Source organism: Oryctolagus cuniculus, chromosome 5 (assembly GCF_051225735.1).
Source record: "Oryctolagus cuniculus isolate XC-2025 breed Fujian yellow rabbit chromosome 5, ASM5122573v1, whole genome shotgun sequence".
Classification (NCBI taxonomy): Eukaryota; Metazoa; Chordata; class Mammalia; order Lagomorpha; family Leporidae; genus Oryctolagus; species Oryctolagus cuniculus.
The window spans coordinates 117775951-117799878 of NC_142871.1; the positions used below are offsets into that span (position 1 = coordinate 117775951).

At 41.3% G+C, this 23928-nt stretch overlaps 1 long non-coding RNA gene across 1 annotated transcript in view; it reads left to right on the forward strand.

Moving 5' to 3' along the window:
• The window catches only part of LOC149126628 (uncharacterized), a 37023-nt gene extending 17475 nt beyond the window's left edge, over positions 1 to 19548 (forward strand). Inside the window, exons 3-4 of the long non-coding RNA XR_016234015.1 lie at positions 13483 to 13654; positions 18906 to 19548. This is a non-coding gene — a long non-coding RNA (uncharacterized LOC149126628). The remainder of the gene's footprint in view (positions 1 to 13482; positions 13655 to 18905) is intronic.
• Positions 19549 to 23928: the final 4380 nt, after the last annotated feature.

Consider the following 23928-nt stretch of genomic DNA (forward strand, 5'->3'; position numbering starts at 1 on the left):
GAATTCTGGATTCTTTCTTGCGGGTGGAAAAAATCCATAGTTATAGTTTCCTTTGGTGTCCCCTAATCAGGATGGTGTAGACAAGCTTCCCCATGGTAGCCGGTCCTACCACTGCAATGACTCATTACCAAGGGAACATTGAGAAATTTCTGTCCTGTGAGGTCAATAACAAGGCAGCTCTTTTCTGAGTCTTTCAGTTTTTTTTTTTTTAACCACGTTGCTGTTAATGGCACCATGAATGTCTTTTTACAGATGAGGGGAAGCAATCTTGTAAATTCATCTCTGTTTAGTTTCTTCCTTTGCAGGTGGCAACTTAAAACCTTGGCCAATCAAGTGGAATCCTTTGCATGTATCTAAGAGAGTAGCATAAACAAGGCAGAAATCATATATTTTTGCATTGTATGTGTGTATGTGTTAAGGAGAGGTGCCTCATTAATAAATTCATGCTTTAACAAGTGCTTTAGTTTGCTTGGTGTTACTGAACTTTAAAGAATCTTACTCTTCCTTTCTGTTCTCCCTTTCTTCTTTCCTCTATTCAACAAATCTTTATTGAATAGCTGATATGTGTATATTATTATATTAGGTGCTGTATGTAATAGATAAATTAGAGGCATTCCCTGTCCTTGAGGAGCTATCCTTAGAGCAGTCCTACATTCAGAAGCAGATTTGTTGTATACATCAGTCAGTAGTAACCAGCTGCATATTTCTTTGGTACCATAGCTGACCTATTTTCATTGTAACCTGAATTTAGATCTTTTTTTTTTTCTCAGCTGAGCCAATTGATTTGAGATGATCTGCTGTCAGATGGCTAGGTCCAGGTTCTTGCATCTTTCTGATGCAAGAAAGGATTCAAGGATATGATATAGGTAAAGGTCATCAGAGAAGCAAGATTTATTTGCAAGCATAGTGAAAGTACATACTCAGTAAAGAGCATGGGCATGTTTAAGAGAGAGCTGCAATCTGGGAGTTTCAGGTTCATCCCTTTATATCATCTAGAGGCATAGGAGGTGGTACCTAGGGTAGAGTTTAACTGAATATTCACAAGGGCTTGGGTTTGGGCTGGGGCTTGAGTACCAACATTTTCTTGCCCTTTTTTGGAACCTCATAATTGTCAAGGCATCAGGTGCATCATAGGAGTAGGACAATCAGCCATGATCATTTTATTATAATGTCTTTATAATTAGATAAAGATTTTTTAGGGAATTGAAGACAGCAGCCATGTGTATTATTTTTGGGTAGCATAGAAACCATGGATTTCTGCTACACAGAAAAAGGGGAGAGTTTGGGAGGTACAGGTAGACTTTAGTGTGGCAAGTATGCAAGGAAAGGCTGGGAACCTCAGCTCCTTGTTGGATACCTCTTTACATATATCATCTTTTTTCTCCTTCAGAAATTTTCATCCCCTAATCTTTATAGGAGATTGAGGGAGGAAGGTCCATATTCTGCAACTTCTTCAGGCTGTGTCAGGGTGTCATTCGTTCCTAGCCAGGGAATGAACATTTCTCTTGCCAACTGGTCTCTCTCTCTTTTTTTTTTTAAGATTTATTTATTTATTTGAGAGGCAGAGTTACAGACAGAGCGGTGGAGACAGGGAGAAAGGTCTTCCCTCTGTTTGTTCATTCCCCAAATAGCTGCAATGGCCAGAGCTAAGCTGATCTGAAGCCAGGAGCCAGGAGCCTCTTCCTAGTCTCCCACGTGAGTACAGGGGCCCAAGCATTTGGACCATCTTCCACTGCTTTCCCAGGCCACAAGCAGAGAGATTGGAAGTGGAGCAGCCAGAATCCAAATGGAGGCTTAGCTTACCATGCCACAGCGCCAGCCCTGCTAACTGATCTTAAAATTCCACTGGAAGAGCTACCAGTCATTGGTAATGGTGAAATCCCTGCATCAACATCATTTTTGGTGGAAACCATTGAATTCTGGAAGAAAAAAAACTTGACAATTAGGATGAGTATTCATGGACCAAAAAGGAACAAGAGTAAGAACCATGTCAGAGAAGGGGGAGTACTTTGTGCTTCTTCCCAGGTGGTGTAAGCTAAAGGATTTCCCTTACCAAACTCATGGAACCACTTGGCTTGATCATAAATCCTTTGATATCTTTTTAAAATGATTTTGCTATTGTTAATGCAAGTGCATCAGGTTTTATTAATCATTGCACATATTCTGTTCTACTCACCCATATATAACCTAGGGCTAGTAGGTAGTTGGTGACCACTTTAAAGAATCTGAAGAAACTTGTAATTGTTTTAGGGCCTGGTCAGCAGTCTTCACTAAGTCACCCAAGGCAGCAGAAATGGTTCTCAAAGTGATCTCAAGGTACATAGTCGGGTTTTCTCCATTTGCTATTGTGGTGTGGGGCTTTCCTGCCAATGGCAGTTTCCTGAGAAATAGGATAGCTGGAAAGAGTCTGTCATATGGGAAATGAAACAGCCTTAATGACTCTCTCTAGAGAGAAGTTATGACAAAAGAAAAAAATTTTACTTATATTTTAGCCTTTCGAAGAAAAACTTGAAATTGTCAATTGGCTCATAAGAGTAGGCAGAACTGGGTGTGCTTGTGAAGACTCAAGAGGTATAGTTTGAATTCTTGATGTATATACCCAACTAGAAATTCCCTGTAATTTAACTGCAATGAGAGTGTTAACTAGCACCTTATGAGATCCTTTCCGTTAGAGTGTAATTGCTCAGAGTGGGATCACTTCCTCCAAATCTTTAACAAAACTGGGTCTCCTAGGAGTATTAATTGTTATGATTTTGGAGTCTTATGCCAGAAGAAACTTGTTGCCATATTCTGTTAGAATCTTCTTCACATGACATAAATCAATAATGGGAGTGTTGCAGTAGAACTGACACGGAACCAGGACTCCATGACTAAGAAATTTATTGATCAAAGGTTGGAGTTCCCATTTGGCTTCTGGGTTGAAGGGGTGTTGGTGTTGATGAGGAAGCCATGCCTTGTCCTTTGGAGGTCTGTGATGGGGGCAGTACCTGTAGCCTGTTCAGGTATGCCCTGATCTCAGGGCCAAGGATCTACTCTATTTTGATGTTAACATAGTCTTGTTACTTATAACATCACAATAAAAAGGTTTAGATTTAGCAGGATGGACCTGAGAGAAATATTCAGGGAGGAAAGTAAATCTCTGCTTAGTAATTGAGTCACACATTCTGGCATCACTGAAAAATGGTGGGAGACAAGGACATCTTCTATCTAGAAAACCAGAGGCAAAGTCAATTGTTGGGCATGGGACTTGCCATCAATTCCCATGATGACACAATTTTTTTAAACTTTTTTTAAAATTTAAGGTACGCAAACTTCATACATTTCATAAATACAAATTTAGGGACTTAGTGATTCTTCCCACCGTACCCTCCCTCTCATCTGCACTCACACCCTTCTTCCTCCTCCCTCTCCTATTCCCATTCTTATTTTTTACTAAAATCTATTTTCAATTAACTTTATATACATAAGATTAACCCTACATTAAAATCAACAAATAGTATAAAAAAAAAACCTGCTACACAACAGTTGAGACAAGGGCTGTTCAAAGTCATCACATCTCAAAGTATCAATTTCTCTTCTATAGATTACTTTTTAGTTACTCTATTAGTTAACATAGATCAGGTAGAACACATGGTATTTGTCTTTTTGGAAATGGCTTATTTCACTAAGTATAATGTTTTCCAGTTGCATGCATTTTATTATAAATGACAGGATTTCACTTTTTTTTTTTTGACAGGCCTCTAGAGTTAGACAGTGAGAGAGAGAGAGAGAGAGAGAGAGAGAGAGAAAGGTCTTACTTTTCTGTTGGTTCACCCCCCCCAAATGGTTGCTGCGGCTGGTACACTGTGCTGATCCGAAGCCAGGAGCCAGGTGCTTCCTCCTGGTCTCCCATGCGGGTGCAGGGCCCAAGCAATTGGGCCATCCTCCATTGCACTCCCGGGCCAAAGCAGAGAGCTGGACTGGAAGAGGAACAACCGGGACAGAATCTGGCACCCCAACCAGGACTAGAACCCGGTGTGCTGGCGCCGCAGGCAGAGGATTAGCCAAGTGAGCCGTGGCGCCGGCAAGGATTTCACTTTTTTTTTTTTTTACCACTGTGTAGTATTCCATGGTATACATATCCCATAATTTATTTATCCAGTCTTCAGTTGATGGACATCTGGGTTAATTCCATATCTCAGCTATTGTGAATTGAGCTGCAATAAACAATGGGGGTACCGATAACTTTTTCATATGATGATTTCATTTCCCTTGGATAAATTCTAAGGAGTGGGATGGCTGGGTCATTTGGTAGGTCTATATTCAGATTTCTGAAGTATCTCCATAATGTCTTCCACAGTGGCTGCACCAGTTTACATTCCCACCAGCAATGGATTAGGGTACCTTTTCCCCCATGTCTTTGCCAGCATTTGATCTTTGTTGATTTCTGAATGAGAGCCATTCTAACAGGGGTGAGGTGAAACCTTATTGTGGTTTTGATTTGCATTTTCCAGATGGCTAGTGATCCTGAGCATTTTTTCATGTGTCTGTTGACCATTTGGATTTCCTCTTTTGAAAATGCCTGTATAAGTCCTTTGCCCATTTCTTAACTGGATTGTTTTGTTTTGTTGTTGTTGAATTTCTTGAGCTCTTTACATATTCTGGATATTTATCCTTTGTCTGTTGTATAGTTTGCAAATAACTTTTCCTATTCTGTCAGTTGCCTCTTCACTTTGTTTATTTTGCAGTGCAGAAGCTTCTCAGTTTGATGTAATCCCATTTGTCAATTTTGGCTTTGATTGTGCTCCTGGAGTCTTTTCCAAAAAGTCTTTGCCTATGCCAACGTCGTGCAGGGTTTCCCCAATGTTCTCTAATAATTTGATGGTATTGGGTGCAGAGTCATAAACTTAGGTCTTTGATGCATTTTAAGTGGATTTATTTTGTAAGGTGTAAGGTAGGGGTCTTGTTTCTTAATTCTGCATGTGCAGATCTAGTTTTCCCAGCACCATTTGTTGAAGAAACTGTCCTTGCTCCAGGGGTTCATTTTAACTCCTTTGTCAAAGATAAGTTGGTTGTAGACGCATGGCTTGATTTCTGGAGTGTCTATTCTGTTGCATTGGCCTATAGTTTTTGTGTAAGTACGAGGTTGTTTTGGTTGTAACTGCCCTGTAGTATATGACACAACTCCTTGAGGACAGAAGCCCTGCATGGCAATTCAGAACAGAGTAAATGACTCCTTTATCAATTAGAAAATTGACATTCTTGCATGTGACATTCAGTATTATCCTGGACTCCAGAACATGGGGTCATTTGGGTTATGAGAGCTAACTGAATTTTGGGGCCCCATCAGCCCTTGGATGAGGACATGAGGGAGTCTTCTTCCTTCAAAATTGAGGGAAATCCCATTTTCAGTGTCCCTCTTGTTTACACTGGTGAGATTTTAAGGTGGGGACATTCTTTACACCAATGTCCCAGCTTCCTACACCTGAAACATTCTCTCTTGGAACTTTCGTCCATAGTTGGATGCCCCCTGTGTTGGCAGTGAGGTCTCAGGGCACTAGTTAAAGTGACTGCTAACGTATATGAGTCTATTTTTTGGACTGTTGCTTCCCATGCCGGAGTTCCTTTCCTCTTTAGCCTTGTATCCATTATTCAACACCCCAAAAGCTATATCTAGCATCTGGCTCATGGGGCCCCATTGTCAGTTTCTGGATTTTCCTCTGAATATTTGGGGCTGACTGACTGATGAAATAGGTACTGAGTAAGCCCTGTCCTTCAGGGGTTATAGGGTCTTTTTAAGTCTTCTAACATTCATCCCTGGGATAAGGTAGGATTCTCTTTCTTATGTTGTGTTACCTCCCTGATTTTGTCATAATTTATGAGCTTGATAATATATTTTTTTTCATTGCAACCTTATGATCTAAGCACACTGGATTCTCATGAATGCTTTGTTAGTCCAATTTGTATCTGTTTGTGGGACTGCTGTGGTGCTCACAGAATTTTAGTTGGGCTATTAAGCTGCAAGGGAGTCAGCATGGGCTTGAATTTTGGCTCAGATTTGCTGTTATTTTAGGGGTACAAGAAGTGGGCAAGATAATGTGTAGGTCACTCCAGGCTAAATTAAAGGTCAGAGTTAGGGTCTGAAATTCTTCGGTTAAGTTTGGTACAGTTTTCTGAAAGCCCCTCTAGTTTTTGTTTACTTTGATTTCAGTTAGTCATAGAAAAAGGGACATATACCATCTTGTTTAAAATAAAACTTAAGAGCCTTACAATAACCTCGTCCACAAATTGTATAGACTTTCTGACTTTTCTCATATTAGTCCTTACCACTTCTGCCCACACACTAATCTCTAATCACACTGGCCTCTGTCCCACTCCTAGGTACTCCTTCTCATGCCCACTTCACTCCTGCTGCAATTATTATTCTTTTGTGTGGAATCCTCTGCACCCAGATCTTCATGTGCCCAAATGCTACTTGACATTTTTGTCTCAGTGGATGCATCATTGCCTCAGAATGGACTTCCGTGTAAATTTGAAGATGCTAGAGAAGCTCATCTCCCCAACGTATCATTGTGTCTTACTTTTTATTGTCAATGGTTTTTTTTTTTCAATGAGATTTTCTTGTTGATGTATTATTTTTGGTGTATAACCTGCTTTCCTCTAGTACAGTGTGACCTGGGACAGAGACCTTAATTGTCTTATGTAGCATGCAATTTCCAGCATGCACAACAAAATGCAGAGTAAGTGCTCACATGTCACTATTCTTCTGAGGGTCCTATACTTCTTTCCACCTTATGATCAGTAAAATCTTGTACTTTTGCTAACCTAAAAGGTCCTATATGATCTGAAACATCTTCTCTGTCTTCCATCCCTCAACCACCTGTTTATGAGATAAGAGAAGAGCTTACCTTCTTTCTTTCTCACTTCAGTCACTGGCCTGCTCACTAAATGTTGAAGAAGCCAAGCAAGGCCCTTTCTTAGGGCCTTTATAGTTTCTGTTCTTCAGCCAGGTGCTCTCTTACTGAAGGTATCTATGGATTTGTCCCTTTATTCTTTCATGTTTTTTAAATAAGATTTATTTAGTTATTTGATAGGCAGAGTAAGGGGGAGAGAAAGAGAGAGAGAGAGAGAGAGAGGTCTTCCATCTGCTGATTCACTTCCCAAATGGCTGCATTGGCTAAGGATGGACCATATCAAAGCCAGGAGCCAAAAACTCCATCCAAGTCTCTCATGTGGGTGTCAGGAGCCCAAGCATTTAGATCATCCTTCCACTTCCTTCCCAGTTGCATCAATGGCGAGCTGGATCAGAAATGTAGCACCTGGGACTCTATAAACAATGCTCTGGTATGGGATATCAGTGTTGCAGGCACCAGATTAACTCATGTACAACCACACAGGCCCCTTTGTGTCTTTACTGGAGAGCTTCCCTCAATTTCTCATCACAAATTTTAATTTCCATCCTGATATTTTGTCTTTTCTTTATTTTTCTCCTTACTAAATGCAATCTCACCTGTTTTATATTTTATTTATTGATTTATTTTCTGTTTTTCCCACTGGAGTGTAAGTTCACTAATGGTAGAGATTTTGGTTTGTTTCATTCACTGCTAAATTTCAGTGTTTAAGTAGTCAGGCACAGAAACATCCTAAGAAAACACTTGTCTAGTGAATAAAAAATTATGGAGAGCCTCAGTCTCTTAAAATTTTGTATTTCATTGGAAAGCCATGAAAAAATTTAAAGAAAAATACGTAGGCCGGTGCCGCGGCTCACTAGGCTAATCCTCCACCTTGCGGCGCCAGCACACCGGGTTCTAGTCCCGGTGGGGGCTCCGGATTCTGTCCCGGTTGCCCCTCTTCCAGGCCAGCTCTCTGCTGTGGCCAGGGAGTGCAGTGGAGGATGGCCCAAGTCCTTGGGCCCTGCACCCCATGGGAGACCAGGATAAGTACCTGGCTCCTGCCATCGGATCAGCGTGGTGTGCCGGTTGCAGCGTGCCAGCCTCGGCAGCCATTGGAGGGTGAACCAACGGCAAAGGAAGACCTTTCTCTCTGTCTCTCTCTCTCTTACTGTCCACTCTGCCTGTCAAAAATAAAATAAAAAAAAAAAGTAAAAAAAAAAAAAAAGAAAAATATGTAAATTAGATTTCCATTGAAAAAAGAGTTGAGATAAGTGGGTTGGAGAATACATATGGACATTGAATGACAGATCAGGAGAGACTGAGGTCACCTAACTAGTGGTGTGGCAGTAAGGGTGGTGAAGGGTGGTGAATCTGAAATAGCTCAGAGGTGGAATTTATAAGATTTGGTGATAGATAGGAGTGGGAAGCTATACTGTGTCACAATGAATCTACATTTTCTAGCGTGAGTACCTGTGTGAATGATTGTTCTATTCCTGGAGACAGAAAGCACTGGAGGAGGAAGAGATTTCAGGCAGATTAAGGGCTCAGAGTCCTTGGCCTTGCTGAATTTCGGGTGTCTGAGAGATAGCTGAGTGGAAATAGTGTGTTGGCAGTTGGATATTCAGGTCAGGAGCTCAGAAGATTTGAGTCATCAACACATAGATAGTACGTGAAGCCACGGAAGTGGATGATAAACTAAAACCAGTATCAGATTGCCCGTGTGAGATCAAAACTCCCTAAATATTTTTGTACTTCCAACATTGCTATTTCTCTCTGGGAAGATGTTTGCTGTATTGAATGTCTTAGTATTCACAATCTCCAACTGGAAACTTAGAGATGAATCTCTTCTTCCTGCTGAGTCCTACCTGGGACCTCCTATCAAAGGCTACTCTGGACACATAGTCAGTCTTCCATATCAGTAGGTTCTATATACATGGATTCAGCTTTGGACTAAAAGATTCAGAAAAAAGTTGCATTTTTACTAAACATGTACGGATCTTTTTCTAAACAAAGACAGCATAACAACTATTTACATATTTACTATTTATATTGTATTAAGTATGAGAAGCAGAGATGATTTTAAGTATATCAGATGATGTACCTAGGCTACATGCAAATACTATGCCATTTTATTTAACAAGGAATGTGAGTATGCATGAATTTTGATATTCTTCTTGAGTTCTAGCACTGGTTCCTGCAGATACCGGGGATGACTGATATGGAAACTCTGTGTTTCAACTCAGTATGTTTTTGAGTCTCCTTTCTGCTGCTTTACACCAGAGTTTGCCCTATTAACACTGACTGTGAAGGAATGAAGGTGTGGTGACCATCATTCAATCAGCTACAAATGGGAGCATTTTCTTCTTTTGGTGGGGGAGACATCTGTAAGAGAGTACTTCAGAAAGTTCATGGAAAAGGAATGAAAAGGTAAATTTTTTTTGGTAGAAAATAATTTAAATCTGTGCATACCAGGGATTTTCAAGAATGCATATTATGAAAAAACTACATAGATTTCAATTTTTTTGTATCAGTATAAACTTATCTTTTAATTACACTTTTTTTTGCTTTTAAAAATCTCTCATTGGTTCCTGTTATGCAGTGTTACCTGGGAGCTGAAGATGGCTCAGGAGTAAAAAAGGCAGGAGTGATGCATATGTCTTCAATTCAAAACACATCTTGGTATAGTTACACGAATATTGTGTTATCTTTGTGTAACTGAATCAGTTGTAGGAAACTATATAATGTTTTGCTTTTCCTATTTAAAATACTTTAAAGTCAATTAAATATTTACTGTAAAAAGTTCAGAGTAGCAGGGTATAAGTGAAGAACACAGATCCTTTTTTCTCCTCTCTCTCTTTTTTAATTTTAAATGGGTCCAGTTGATTATCCTGTTAAATTCTATTTTAAATTCAAATTTGTGTTCAGCAACTCAACACAACTCATTCTGTCCCACTCAGATTTCTTAGGAGCAGCTGTTTGCCATGAATGAATGTCTTGCTTGTGCTGGGGTCTTCCATGTGGCTTCTCCAGGCAGCTTTTGACGCTAAAGCACCTGGGAGTACAGTCAGATATTTTAATTCTTGGGCAGGAGATGGCTTGCTCTGAGGACAGGCAGCTGCCTCCTTTCAGAAGGAGAAGGAGCAGGTGGGACGAGAGGGCAACGTGCCACCAAATCCCTTGCAAATTTTCCCCCTTCCTCAGCAGAGACTGCCAATCTAGCTGAATACCATAGGGAGATTTTTTCCACTGTGAACAACTGTGTCTGGGATGGCGATCCGGGGATCACATTTCAGGAATCTCGTGTTGCCCTTGAGAAGCCATGCGTGCGGGTGGTTGTCAAGTGTGTGCAGGGGATCAGAAGGCTCCAAAGAGAGATGATTAATCACCAGACACTGGGGCAGAGAAGGGCCTGGTACTTCCAGTGTTCACTTCAACTTTTCATGGAAGGGGATAATCAAAATCCTAACAAGTCACATTAAAATTAAAAAAGAAAAAAAAGGTCAAAAACAACAAAAAATAGAGAAAGAACGGCTGTGTGTATCAGTATTACTGCAAATATATTTTGACAGTCTTTCTTTTGTACCTTGCTCAATCCAATGGTTAGGAATGTTAAATTACTATAATAAAAAGGATAGTTTCATTTACTCTTGCTTTTCCTCTCCTTTTAAATTTTTTCAGTTCATTTCGATTTAGTTTTCACGCCAATTTGGAATATAGTATTCTGAAGTCTGATTTAAATTTAATAATTTATTAAAATTTCATTCCTAGCACCATCCATCTCTGCATTTTAAAATCGCATATGATATTACCCTTTTAGTAAAACTTTCTTTTTTTAAAGATTTTTTAAAAAAATTTATTTGAAAGAGTTACAGAGAAAGATAGAGACACAGAGAGAAGTCTTCCATCCACTGGTTCACTCCCCAGCTGGCCACAATGGCCAGAACTGCACCAATCCGAAGCCAGGAGGCAGGAGCTTCTTCCAGGTCTCCCACATGGGTGCAGGGGCACAGGACTTAGACCATCTTCTACTGCTTTCCCAGGCCATACCAGAGAGCTGTATCAGAAGAGGAGAAACTGGGACTAGAACCAGCACCCATATGGGGTGCCAGCACTTCAGGCCAGGGCTTTCACCCACTGTGCCACAGCGCCGGCCCCCAGTAAAACTTTCAAATGACACTAATACCTTGTATTTGAGGGCATGTTACAGTTTACAAAGTATACTCATGATTATTTTCTCTAGTCTTTGACATAAAGAGATAAGTTACCCATTTCTTCTGACAGCACAAATCTGAGAGAAAGCAAGATGGAGGGATTGTAGCAGTCAAAGCAGGATCTCCATCCTCTCTATAGTGCCATCTCTCCACCATGTGCATAGCTGAAGGGGAGCCAGTGTCCCAGGAGGGTGCTGCTGACAGACACCCCAAAAGGAGGTCCTTACTAGAAAGTGCATAAATGCATATCTTTTGAAAGATGCTGGGAAAACAGCCTTTGCTGGTGGAAACTTCCAGAACAAGTATGGGGCAAGGGAGGAGGAGAAAGAGGCTGCCTGGAGGTGGGAGGTCAAATGGCAAAGCAAATCTTGTCTTGTTCTTAACTTAACTTAATTCAGTGACTGTAAGTCACTTTCCCAGAGGTTCCATGTGGCTCCTGAACCTGTCCTGATGCCTTTGTTAAAGTCACCCAGCTCAAATAAGGTGACTTTCTTAGATCCTACTCCTGGAGGTGGGTGCGGGGAGGGAGTGTGGTAATGGTGAGGTGATGTGTTGATTAAGGGAATGAACAGGGGCTCAAGGAGGCCGCCAACTGGAGCTCTACAACACAAAGTACAAACAACAAATCCTGGGACTGCATTGTGGCATAGTGGATAAAGCTGCTGCCTGCAACACTGGCATCCCATGTGGGTGCCTGTTTGTGTCCCGACTGCTCCACTTCCAGTCCAGCTCCCTAGTAATTGCTTGGGAAAAGCAGCAGAATATGGCCCAAGTGTTTAGGTCCCAGCCACCCACATGAGAGACCAGGAAGAAGCTCTTTACACTTAGCTTAGGCCATCTGGAGAGTGAACCAGCAGATGGACAATCTCTCTCTGTCTCTCTCTCTCTCTCTCTCTGTCTCTCCATCTTTCTGTGTAACTCTTTTTTTTTTTTTTAAAGATTTATTTATTTATTTATTTATTTGAGAGGCAGAGTTACAGAGAGAGGGAGAGAGAGGTCTTCCATCTCCTGGTTCACTCCCCAAATAGCCTCACTGGCCAGAGGTGGGTCGATCCAAAGCCAGGAGCCAGGAGCTTCCTCTGGGTCTCCCCTATGGATTCAGGGGACCAAGCATTTGAGTCATCCTTTGTTGCATTCCCAGGCCATTAGAAAGGAGCTGGATTAGAAGTGGAGCAGCCGGGAGTTGAATTGATGCCCATATGGGATGTCAGTGCCACAGGTGGAGGCTTAGCCTACTATGCCACAGTACTGTCCGCTCTGTGTAATTCTTTCAAGTAAATAAATAAATATTTTAAAAATCCACAACAAACCCTAGGGAATGATATCCACGTTCTAAGCCCATAGCCGTTCTCCACTGGCTCCCCTTGAAATTCTGCATTGTTAAGGCAAGCCAACTAGGTGAGGTGGCTCCCTCTGTTTCCATTCATTTCCCTCCAGCACTAAGTTATGTGTCTTTGAGTTACTTAAGGATGACTAATTCTTCTAGAAATGGTTGAATTCTACCAAACTACAGAAAAATCAGTTTCTGAAGTCCAACTGGCATTTGTGAGTGTATTGATTCTATTAGATGATATATTGGGGACTTTTGTATCACAAAGAATGTTGCAAACACTACTGTAGTAATGTACAAAATAGTACATTTGTGATGGAGGAAGTGAACAAACTTAAATAGGATTCCTTTCTTCAGTACTTCTTAGAGATGTTAGTATACATTTAAGTCTTTAGAGAGGGTGTAACTTAGTATCTTCTAAGCTTATTTAACTATAAACCTGTTTTCTTACGGATAATTTTTCTAAATCATTGAATTTTACAGAATATACTTCAGATGAGCTTTAATGCAACTCTGTGAAATTGATTGGTGTGAAGATGCTTTGGGCCAGGTCAGGCACTGGGGTGCTTGAAATTGTACATTTTGGATGGCTATCTTTTCCTAATTAGCACTTTCTTACAGCTGTCTGGTTCTGTGTTCACCTTTAAGACCTCCATATTGCCTGCCAGTGGGTTCAGTCAGATCCTCAATTTTCTATGTAATTGTCCTAATCTTGGATAGGGATTTCAGCATTTCTACAAAATGAAATCTAAAATTTTCAAAAAATGATAGTGCTGTTACTGTGTATGATATTATTAGTGGACACAATGGTCTGTTTTCTGGGGTATTACCAAATAACCAACCACAAGAGAGAGTTGCTCAAAAGAAAGTTTTATTTACTCATCACAAGTCAAGAAGACAGTGGGAGGAAACTGCTTCCCCAAGAAACAGTTTTCCAGGACTTTTAATAGCAAGGGTTAGAGCATGTCCAGGATGTAGGAAAACAGGAGCAGGAGGGCTGTTCCTGCCTGCAATCTACACCTCTATACATTGCATGGTCAAGCATCTGATTTGCACTGGTTTCTTGCAGTTTTCAGTGTTCTGCTGAGCACAGTGCTGTGGCCAGCGTTCCCGGTATATCTTCTGAAGAGATGCTGAAGGAACGAAGCTGCTTCAGGTTTCGGCCTGTGTTCCAGTACCATTTCTCTGTCTAAACCTTACACTCTTGGATACAGCATCACTTAAAACCCTTTGGGACACAGGTATCGTACAAATCTTTTTTTAAAGAGTTATTTTATTTATTTGAAAGACAGAGTTACAGAGAGAGGTAGAGACACAGAGAGAGGTCTTCCATCTGGTGGTTCACTCCCCAGATGGCTGCAATGGCTGGAGCTGCGCCGATCCGAAGCCAGGAACCAGGAGCGTCTTCTGAGTCTTACACATGGGTGCAAGGGCCAAGGACCTTGGCCATCTTCTACTGCTTTCCCAGGCCATAGCAGAGAGCTGGATCAGAAGAGGAGCAGCCAGGACTAGAACCGGCACCCATATGGGATGCCAGCGCTTCAGGCCAGGACTTTAATTTGCTGCGCCACATCGCTGGCCCACAAATCTTTTAAACTGGATAATACATGTAAATAAAATGAAAAAGAAAAAGCCAGAATTCTATTGCTGAACAAGTAACTGACACCATTTCCGTGTGTATATCCTTTTATTCTTTTTCATCTGTACATATGCATACAAATTCATATCTCACCTCCAAATCTAAAAAAAGGTTTTTCTTCCCCCTAGACTTTTTGGAGATATAGTTCATTTGAACTTGAATTAAAATTCTGCTTTTTAAATATTTTTTTTTGCCCTTCTGAAGGGACTAGGAGGAAGAGGGTAAAATATTAAAGGAATAACTCAGACCTAAGTAACTCACTATGATTTATGCACGGCTGCATCCACGTCTTCCAAGAGGGAATGTATATAGTTCTAAGGTCACCAAATGAGCATGTTTCCTGGCTGCGTTAACTCCTGAAGGCTGCTGTTTATAGACTGAAGCAATACTGATGTATTATCTTACAGCTTTGAAGGACAGAGTCCCAAGTAACTCTCACTGAGCTAAAGTCAAGCATTGCCAGGGCTGAATCCTTGAGCCTCTGTGTGGAAAACCTGTTTCCTGGTGTTTTAGTTTTTTTTTTTTTTTTTTTTTGCTATACCAAAGTAACAGCAACCTGAGAAATTTGTAAAGAATTTTATTGAGCTCATGGTTCTGGAGGTTGGGAAGTGTAGGAGCAAGGGACTGGAGCATCTGTTCAACTTCTGCTGAGGTCCTTCATGTGGTTTCATAACATGCTGGAAAAGAGAGAGAGAGAGAGAGAGGGAGAGAGAAGTGGATAGGGAGCAAGTGAGCTGAGGAAATCCAATTCACTTTTATAACAACCCACTCATGCCAAAACCTATCCACTCTCATGAGAACAGCACTGGTCTACTACCCTCTTGACCTAAATCTCCCACTAGACTTCATCTTTCTACCCTTCTTCATTAGGAATTCAGGTTGCAACATATGAGTTTTGAGGATATGTTCAAGCCACAGCACCCTGCCTTTTTTGACTTCTAGAGGTGCCTGTATTTCTTGATGCAGAGCCACTTTCTTTCTTTCTTTTTTTTAAATTTATTTGACAGATAGAGTTAGAGAGTGAGAGAGAGAGAGAGACAGAGAGAAAGGTCTTCCTTCTGTTGGTTCACCCCCCAAATGGCTGCTATGGCCGGAGCTACACCGATCTGACGCCAGGAGCCAGGTGCTTCCTCCTGGTCTCCCATGTGGGTGCAGGGGCCCAAGCACTTGGGCCATCCTCCATTGCACTCCCGGGCCACAGCAGAGAGCGGGACTGGAAGAGGAGCCACTGGGACTAGAACCCGGTGCCCATGTGGGATGCTGGTGCCGCAGGTGGAGGATTAACCTAGTGAGCCAGGGCGCCGGCCCTCAGAGCAACCTCTCACTTCATTCATTGTGTTCCCTGCTACAGAGTGACCCTCTTGCCTCCCTGTTTTGAGGACCCATGTGATTATATTGGACTTAGCTGAATAATTCCACTCTTAGCCTCTTAACTTAGTCACATCAGCAAAGTTCCTTTTCTTATGTAAGGTAACATAGTCAGCAGGCTCTGAGGATTAAGATTTGGACATCTTTGGAAAGGCTATTATTAAAGCTTCTACATCGACTTTTTAGCTTATTTGGTTTTAAAGATTTTAAGGTAGAAATTGGGTGGTTCATTTTCTGGAAATCATGATCTCTAACAGTCACGGATTAATTTGGTGAATATGAAAGTCAGATGGTGGCAGAAAGCCAAATGAAATGCCTTGTATTGCCTGCCTTGGCTGAAAACTGCACTTTGGGGTTTGACATAAAGGACTTTGGCCATCTACTGTGCTTAGGGAGAAATGGGACATTCTTGGAATGGTCAGGGCTAGGTCTCAGAGCTGCTGTGCACCGTGCTTTCCATTTTGAACTTGAGAACTTAGCACATCAGAGTGTTCCCTCTGTATCTTGGGCTTGGCTCTGTGCCTCCTTTGAAGTTCTGAACCAGTTGTTGTTTATAAATAAGGCATGCCCCAGTGCCATCAAAGCTTTGAGATGAAGGGGATGGCTCACTTACGAGAACACTGAAAAGGCAGTGCAATGTTGGGGAGGGATCCTGGTTTCACACTTCTTCCCCAACCTCTTCTCAATCCTCCCACCTTCAACTTGGTGTAAAATATGCATGAAGGTCCCACAGAGAATAATCAAAGCTCTGTCACACTTGGCAGACTGTTTCTTGCTTCCCTTTATTAGGAAGCAAGAAAAAAGAAAGGAGAACTTGGATTGGAGCCCATAGCCCACATCATTTCAGACTTTCCCAGAGCAGTGATACCTCCTGCACATCTCCTCCTGGACATCTCCCTGAGAGGTAGCACTAATGATAAGTTTAATCTAAGCCTGAATCCTGGCAGGAATTCAGAGAGTGAATCATATCTAGGAATTGCTCCTCTTTGAGCTAAGTAAGCGTACTGAACTTTTCTACTACATAGCAGTCAGTCAAGTATCTTTGGGTTGCTTTGGGGGAAGAGTATAATCTTCCAGGCTTTTCTGGGCATGGTGGTTCCAAGGGCTGAGAATAAGTCTCTGGAGAAAGGTGCAGCTATAAGGGAAGCCATACTCATAGCATCTGGGGCATCAGTCTGATAAAGGGGATCTGAACAGCCCCCACAGTTTCTCAGTATTCAGACTGCCATTCATCCAGCTTCCCAAACTAGAGATCTCACTCTTCTTTGATGTCTTTCTATCTCATTACCTCACTGATGAACTTCTTGCTTTCTCTTATTTATTTATTTAGAGGGAGAGAAAGAGAGATACCTTCCATATAGTGGTTCTCTCCCCATATACCTGCAATAGCCAGCCAAGCCAGACCTAGGAACTCCACCCTGGTCTCCCACATGGATGACAGGGATGCAAGTAGTTGAATCATGACCTGCTGCCTTCCCAGGTGCATTAGCATAATGTCAGGTTGGAAGTGGAGGAGCCAAGACATGAACTGGCACTCAGATAGGACATGCAGCTCAACCTACTGTGCCACAAGGCCCACTCCAAAGTCTTTTTAGATCTGTAGCAAAAATTTCTTTCAAACTTGCTCTCTGTCCTCCATGCCTCTGGCTGCTGTCAGAATTGAGGTAGTCATTATTATTATATTAGCTCTTTAAACTTTAGACCATTCACAGTGCTTCCTCATTTCTTTTTCTGCATCTGTTTTCCCCTCCACCAATCCACACAGCACCCAGAGTTATCGTTTGTGTTTTTATCATTTAATGGTCTAAATCATTGACAGGATTCCAAAACCCATAGGATAAAAGACAGTTATGTGTTGTTTAATGACAGAGATATATTATAAGAAATGCATTATTAGAAAAGTTTTTGTTCATTGTGTGAACATCATAGGGTGTACTTACACAAACCTATATGGTTTAGGCCAATCCTTCCATGGTTATGACTTCACTGAGTGACAGGCAATTTTTAACTTACAATTATTTATTTATTTAAAAGGAAGAAAGATACAGAGAGAGGAGGAAAGAGAGAAAGAGAGAGATCTTCCACCATCTGCTGGTTCACTCCCCAATTGGCTGCAACAGCTGGGGCTGGACCAGGCTGAAACCAAGAGCCAGGAGCTTCTTCTGGGGTCACCCACATAGGTGGCAGGGGCCCAAGGACTTGGGCCATCTTCAACAACTTTCCTAGGTGCATTAGCAGGGAGCTGGATTGGAAGTGGAGAGGCTGGGACTTGAACTGGCACTCATATGGGATGCCAGTGCTGTAGGCAGTGGCTTAACCTTCTATACCACAGTGCCAGCCCCAATCTTTTAAAAGAATATTTACTTATTTGTTTGAAAGGCAGACAGAAAGAAAGAGGGGGAGAGACAGATGCACATAAACACAGACAAAGACACACACACACACACACACACACACACGCAGAGAGAGAGAGAGAGAGAGAGAGAGAGAGAGAGAGAGAAAGGGAGAGGAGAGAGTCAGTCTTCTGTCCGCTGGTTTACTTCCCAAATGGCTGCAATAGCCAGGACTGGTCTGTGTCAAAGCCAGGAGCCAGAAATAACATCTGGACCTCCCATATGTGTGGCAGGTGCTCAAGCACTTGGGTCATCTTCTGCTGCCTTCTTACGTGCATTAGCAGGAAGTTGGATCAGAAGTGGAACATCAAGGCATGAATTGGCACTCCAGTCTGGGATGCTGGTGTCACAGGTGGCATTTTGACTCACTGTGCAACAATACCAGTCACTTTGTTAAAATCTTATGGTATCATAATCATATATACAGCCCATCATTGACCAAAATATCATTATGCTGTACAGGCTGTAATTATTACCAAGGCATGGCTCATGATGCTTTTCAGACGTTGGCCCCTCCCACTTGTCCATCATTATATCTCTCATTCTCCTATTGCTTCTGTAACCACATAGAGCTGCTCATCCATTCACCCACTAAGTTTTTGTTGGATGATGAATGAAGAGTGGTTTCCATTTCAGGCTTTTAAGAAGAAATTGTCTATTTTTAAAGGATTTTTTACAAGCTAGGTTACTGAAAGCAGGAGCTCTGGTTTTAATTCTAGATCTGAATCACTCTCTCAAGATGTAAACTCCGTTTTCTTTTATGATCCATTTGCTTTAATTTGAACTACTTTAGTTAGTGTAGTTTAAGTTAAAGCAAACCTCATTAAAGTCTATTTGCTTGTTTGAGTTTTAAGTATTGGATGATCAGAGATTATTCTGTAATGATCAGAATCTAATCTCTTTTGAGTCTTCCCAGGCTCTGCTCCAAACCCTGCAGTGTTTTCATTTTATTTGACTTAGTTTGGGGATCCAGCTTGGCGTAGCAGTGTGGGATTGAAAAGATTTGCAGGAAATAATGATTTTTAAAGGTGATGCTAGTAGTTACAAGATAAGTAACAAAATACGTTACTAATTATCACAATTTTTCTGCAGCGCTGGTCAGGAGTGCATGGGGCCAGCTAATGGACCAAGGGGATGAAGCTCAGAAAGGAAGCAAGATGCTCCCAAAGTAAGTGTGGCCCAGTACCACTGGACCCCTTCAAGTGCAGTGTTTTCTTCAAGTGCAGTGTTATTTGAGTGTGGGTCAGAAAGGTGAAAGCCATGTCTGAGTCTGAAACCAGAGGCAAATCCCCAAGTCCATGATGAAACTCACTTTAGAAACCTGATCCATAAGCATAACAAAGGAAATCTACTGTAGGGTGAGTTCTTCACCAAATTCTAAGAAAATTCTTATTCTCCAGTGCTCATTAGTTTGCGATCTGGGAGATGTTGGATGGTACAGCTGTCTCTTTACACCTATGCCTGAAAGCACAGCTGTAATTAGATGCTTCCTTGGTGGAATGAAATCAGAATTAGGGGCTGCTAATGGGATTTGCATGTTTGAGAGCATCCAGCTTACACACCTGCTGCAACCTTGTCCACAAAGAGTGGTATACTGGAGTGGAATCAGGCAGATCTCATTAGCTGGATGACCTTAAACACCTTTCTTGGAATCTCTGTGCCTTAGTTTCCCTATGGAGAAAATGGTAGAGCCAACTTGTTAAGGTGATTGAGAAATAAATGAAAAAACAAAGAAAGGGTTGATGATAAGCTCATTAAAGGCTAGTAATTCTCAGAATTAATGAATATAGACCTACTATATGATCTGGCCATCCCACTTCTGATAATTTACCCAAACCAAAAGAAAACAGTATATGTAAAAGTTATCTGTACCCCCCATATTCATTACAGCAAAATTCACAATAGTTAAGACATGGAATCAACTCAAATATCCATCAACTGATGACTAGATAAAGAAATTATGGTATATATACACTATGGAGTACTATTCAGTTGTAAAAAAAATGAAATCCTGTCTTTTGCAACAAGATGGTCACAACTGGAAACCATGGTACTTAGAGAAATATGCCAGTCTCAAAAAGACAGATATCGGATGTTCTCCCTGATCCAAGGTAACTGAGTACCTGAAATATAATGTATTACATTAGAATGAAATAGACATCTTGAGAAGCAATGATTTTTTTATAGCCATTGTCTCTTCTGTTGAGGAACAGTGTTTTGTTTTGTTTTATTTTCTCTTTATACTATTTTTGTATACTATATACAAAATATATAAATAAAACATTCATTGCACCAAAAAATGTGAGACATGAGTGTGCACTGTTTGCATTCATTTACTCATTCATTCAACAGATATTTACTGGGCATCTATTATGTGCTAGTTGCTGTAAACCCTGTCCTTGTGCTGGTGGAGCCTATTCAGTCATAGTCAGTGAACTCTGAGGAGACCAAGACACAGTTGGTGGTAATCTTCATTAAAAAGTTGAGTATCTGACATTTTTGTTCTTAAGTTTAAGCTACAATAGCCAAATGTGGACTGCTGCCTTTTATTAGTTTTGATGAGATCACTAACAAAATGCTTATGACAGTATTTCTTTAAAAAAACACCCCACTACCCAACTTCACAAATAGGCTATTGGTGGGTGGGCATTGTGGCACATCAGGTTAAATGCCAGTTAGGATGCATGAATTCGTTATTGGATTACCAGGTTGAGTCCCAGTTATTATGCTTCTGATCCAGCTCTTTGCTAATATAGCTGAGAAACAGCAGGTAGTGGCCCAAGCGCTTGAGTTCTTGCTGCCCATCTGAGAGACCTGCATGAAGTTCCCGGCTCCTGGCTTCAGCATGGCCCAGCTCCAGCTGTTGTTACAATTTGGGCAGTGAGGCCGGTGCCTTGGCTCACTAGGCTAATCCTCCATCTGTGGCGCTGGCACCCTGGGGTTCTAGTCCCAGTTGGGGCGCCGGATTCTGTCCAGGTTGCTCCTCTTCCAGGCCAGCTCTCTGCTGTGGCCCGGGAAGGCAGTAGAGGCTGGCCCAAGTGCTTGGGCCCTGCACCCCATGGGAGACCAGGAGGAAGCACCTGGCTCCTGGCTTCGGATCGGCACGGAGTGCCATCCACAGCAGCCATTGAGGGGAGAACCAACGGAAGGAAGACCTTTCTCTCTGTCTCTCTCTCACTGTCTAACTCTGCCTATCAAAAAAAAAAAAAAAATCAATTTGAGGAGTGAAAAAGAAGATGAAGAACTCTCTCTCTCTCTTTCTCTTTCTCTCTCTCACTTTCTCTATTTCTTCCCCCCTTCCTCCCTCTCTCCTTTTCAAATAAATAAATATACCTTTAAAAAGATATACTTTCAATTTAATAACTTAAAAACAAATGGTTTCTTCACTATATTAAAGAGGCTTTCAGACTTACTCATCAATGTAACCCTTTGCTTTTGTTGTCATTGAAATATGAAGGCAATCTTTTTTTCCAGATTTCTAGAGTCTCCTCGCTTTCATGTCCCTCATGTCAGGTATTGGATTCAATGCTGCTCTATCGGCTGTGCAACATTTGCCAGTAAAGGGCTAACATTTTTCCCATTTTAAAAATAATTTTCTTTAAGATATAAAACTTGACAGTATCATAACATTGTCCGGCTAAAGCAAGCTTTACACTAGGCTGCAGAAATGCATGACTTCAATGTCACTCATAATTTAAAAACTAACTGTGAGATACACTTCAGAAATCTCAGTTGGGCTCCTGGACCTCAGATAGTAACATGATATCAAACTAGGAAGGAATTAATTGCTTTCGTGTTGTTGCTCCCTGCTGGTATGTTTTATTTTAAATTCTACTGAACCCAGGGAGCAAGGAGCTGTACTGTAAATCAGAAGCTGACATATGTTGTTTTTTCCCACATCTCTTACAGAAGCTCTGAATTCAAAGAAAAGAATGTTTCTGTGGTCTGGAAAGCGTTGGCTATTGTAACATCTATTTTATCTGATATGGCAGGAATTGAGTTACTTCACAGAAGTCCTGAAGTCTATTCCCTTGGACTGCTAAGTGTTTTAGCAAATGTTTAACTTTGTTGGAAAAAGATTTGTCTAAAGCATACCACACTCATTTTGCTATGGTGTTGGATAGAGGATGATCAGTTATCCTAGCTGACCTGTGACTTTCATGATTGCATTTAAAAATCACTTATTTATTTAGTCTTTCTATTAGAGAAGCAGTGATAGACAAAGAGAGAAAGAGCAAGCACTCTGATCTGCTGATTCAGTCCCTAAATGCCCATAACAGCCCCGGGCTGAAGCTGGGACCTGGGAAATCAATCCAGGTTTCCCATGTAAGCAGCAGGGAATCAACCACTGAGTCATCACTGCTCCAAGGGTCTGTATTATCAGGAAACTGGAATCAAGAGCAGAGGGAGACTCAAACCAAAGCATTCCAATATAGGATGCAAGTATCCCAGCCCATATCTTAACTGCTAGCCAAATGCTTGCCCCACTTTCCTTATTTTAACACTTAAAGTTTCATGTCCTAGGAAAACTCTTGAACTGAAGCAAAATGTGTAGTCATCTTACAGCTGGATGTGGACTTGATTTCATGACTTTCTGAGTTGCAGATAAACTTCCACACTTTCCAGGGGATAGTATCACTACTGTTTTAATCATGCTGTATTTGGGTACTTCACTTTTTGAAGTCTATCAGATGATATACCATCCTATATCACAACGCCTGAGACGTAGTCACTGTTGTTCCTGCTCCAGCCTCCTGGTAATGTGTACACTAAAAGGCAGCTAGTAATGGTTCAAGTACTTGAGTCCTTGCCATCCATGTGGGAGACCTGGCTGGAATTCCTGGCTTTGGCCTGGCCCAGCCCTTGCCATTGTAGGCATTTGGGCAGTGAACCAGTGGATGCGAGATTTCTCTGCCTCTCACTCTCTGTTACTCTTCATTTCAAATAAATAATAATAATAATAATAATAAACCAAACAATGGTGCCTATTTTTAAACAGATGGTTTATTTTGGTTCAAAAAATTTTGAAATTCATACACAGTTTTCTCATAATACATTTTTCAGTGAACTTTTTGAAGACTCCTCATCTTTTTGGGGATTAAATAGTATCTTTTGGGACATGCTTTGCCAGGTCTATAAATGATTCTTGAAGGTGGAAACTCATTGCTATCAAGTTCTACCAAATTATTTTCTGAAAGGAAATGGTACAGCACCACCAGACAGGGACTGACATGATTAGTACGCAGTTGATCCAAATTGGAATTGACTGTAAAACAGGGACAGAGAAGTCAGATATAGGCCAAGTAAGAAGGCTGTGTTGGAGTGGGCATTTAGCTCAGGGGTTGAGATATGCACATCTGCATTGGAGTACATGAGTTTGACTTCTGGCTCTGGTTTCTGATTTCAGCTTCCTGAAAATATAGATCCTGGGATGCAGTGATGATGGCTCAAGTGATTAGGTTCCTACCACTAATGTGGGAGACCTGGATTGTATTCCTCCTGGCTTTGACTCTTGCCCAACCCTGGTCTTTGTAGGCACATGGAGAATGAACCAGCAGATAGGAATGCTCGCTTGCTCTCTCTCCGTCTCTCTCTCTCTCTCTCTCTGAGTCTAAAATAAACAAATAAGCAATTTTGAAATAGGAAGTGATGACCTCCCTTGGCACTCTGGTCTGTGATTATTTATCTGGAGACAGTCAAAGCAACAACTCAGACCTGTGGTCTTCCTACTAGAATGTGATGGGTGCAAGGCAGGGATTTTTCTCTGGTTAGGAAAGCAAGGTCAAACATCTGCATGTGGAAATCCAATTTTCCCAGCACCATTTGTTGAAGGTACTGTCCTTTTTCTAAGTACTGATTTTAGCTTTTTTTTTTTTCTCAAAGTTTAGTTGGTTTTAGGTGCATGGATTAATTTCTGGGGTTACTATTCTGTTCTGTTGGTCTACACATCTATTTTTGTGTCAGTACCAGATTGCTTTGATTGTAACAGCTCTATAGTATGTCTTGAAATCTGGTATTGTGATCCCTCCAGTTTTGTTTATATTGTTTAAGGTTGCTTTGGATATTTGGATCTTCTGTGTTTCTATGTGAATTTTAGGAATTTTTTTTTCTGGTT